This window comes from Callorhinchus milii, unplaced genomic scaffold (genome assembly GCF_018977255.1).
Source record: "Callorhinchus milii isolate IMCB2004 unplaced genomic scaffold, IMCB_Cmil_1.0 Scaffold1, whole genome shotgun sequence".
In the NCBI taxonomy this organism is placed as follows: domain Eukaryota; kingdom Metazoa; phylum Chordata; class Chondrichthyes; order Chimaeriformes; family Callorhinchidae; genus Callorhinchus; species Callorhinchus milii.
In genome coordinates, this window is record NW_024704742.1 from 45949734 (window position 1) to 45951867 (window position 2134).

Consider the following 2134-nt stretch of genomic DNA (forward strand, 5'->3'; position numbering starts at 1 on the left):
TTTTTGAAACATTCTCAGTTTATTCAATATATTCACAAGCTTAAGTACTAGTTTGATAACAGAAGATGCCAAGTTGCTTTATTTCACACATGTGCAGTTCTCTCTAAGATGCCTCTATTCATTCCATGGATCATTAGAGATTTCTAGAGAGCAGTTCTCAGGTTTGGGGACTATGGGGAGAAAGCTGTACAATAAATGCAGCCATGCAGGGCAGTTTTTCAGCACTATCCCCGAGCACTGACTAGCTTCATTGTACTGTCTTTATTTCTACATGAAATGACAAAGGCTGTATATTCTATTCCCTTGGCACTTCTACAAGACATCAGTATCAGTAGGAAAAACACCGTGTGGTATAGTGGGATACCAAAATGCCACTTTGTGCTAGTGCCATGAGATAAACACATTAGAGTCCTGTACATAGTAGCATTTTGTTTCACTATTTTTCACAAAATCCAAATCCACCAGCAAGTTTATTTTAAATCAGTTCAATAAAATTTACAATTATGTCGTGCTTTCACCTTCAGAACTGAAGGGATGGAAAGGATAACGATGACCAAAATGCACTGTAAGCTAAAACGATAGGCTTTTAAAATCAAACAGTTGTTGACAAAATGAGTAGTGTGGTAAAACAGTTCATCCTAAAGCTTCACATTTAGTCCTTTTTATTTCAATCAAATAGACTCCAATTTTTTGAATTATATATCAAGGCAATATTTGTAAAACTATTGTGAAAATATGATGCAAATAATAATATAATAATCCTTGCATTTGATATAGCACTTTTCACATCTTCGAGACATCTCAAAGCGCTTCCCAGAATACACTATAAACTTGCCCAAGATTTTGCCCTGCTGAGAATTGAACCCAGGTCTCTCACTTGCTAGGTGAGTGCTCTAACCACTGAGCTACAGGACGCCACAATTGTAAAGCTTGTAAGGCTTACACCTAAAAGAGATCATTCCAAGTAACACAAAATAACTAATAGAAGGCCCCTATTCTTAATAATAATGCTTTCATTTGCTATAGTGTTATTATCAAATATTGAGATGTTTCAGAGCCCTTCACAGGATATACTATAATGTGTAGGGACTGTGTATCTGTTGGTGAATGCAGCAGCTAATTTGCACATAGTTATGAAATGAGTGAGAAATTTTATATGGGGAATATTGGCCAGAACGCAGGGAGAACCTTCAATATTTTTTCAAATAGTCCTATTAGGATCTTTAATATCCACCTGAACAGGCAGATGGGACCTTAGTTTAACACCTCAACTGAAGTACAGAGACTTCAACAATGTACTACAGCCTAACACTGCATTGGAGTGTCAGCTTAGATTGTGAGTTCAAATTCCCTACATGGGTCTTGAACCCACAACCTTCTGACTCAGAGGCAAGAGTGCTACCAATTGAGCCATATTGATACCTTGTCCTAAGTATCCTATGATAATGCCAATTTGTGATACACATAAATTGTACTAAATTGTCACACACAAAAGAATAATCCACACATCATCATATTGTACTGTGTTTATCCAATGTTGTCATCATAATTTAAAAATATATCATTAAATCAACTATTTAAATTCAGCTTATCATGCCAAAGGATCAAAACACATCGTAAAACATTGTTTTATTTCAGTTTTAACTTTCTTTCATTTCAATTTAGTGCAAAAATTAACCCAATTAACCATTTTGGTTTTGAACACTTGGAGTAATTCACTGCAATCACTTTCAATTAACATGTTCTACCTTTGGGAAAGTTTTAACACATGTGATTGTAAGAGACACAGACTCATTTCTTAGCCCTCCTGATTTTCTTCTATTAAAAAGTATGTAACAGCCCAGCCATTCTCTGAATTATTTTCTAAAGTATTTCTTAATTCCTTTTCATAATTCCTGGCTCAATTGGTAGCACTCTTGCCTCTGAGTCAGAATATTGTTGGTACTTTGAGCTGAAAGTCCAGGCTAATACTCAAATGCAGTGATATAGAAAACTGCATTGTCAGAACTATTTGGATGAGGTTTTCTTCTGCTCGTCCAGCTAGGATCACCCTACTTATTAGCTCTTTGGCTTGTAGGGTTAACAGGAGCCAAGTGGGATGACTCCCTGCCCCATCAAATCCTGGATGAGGACA

The 2134-nt window shown here is 36.1% G+C and overlaps 1 non-coding gene across 1 annotated transcript; it reads right to left on the reverse strand.

Moving 5' to 3' along the window:
• Nucleotides 1-843: 843 nt before the first annotated feature.
• Nucleotides 844-915, reverse strand: trnaa-agc. Its single transcript has one exon. It is a non-coding gene; the product is annotated as a tRNA-Ala (tRNA).
• Nucleotides 916-2134: the final 1219 nt, after the last annotated feature.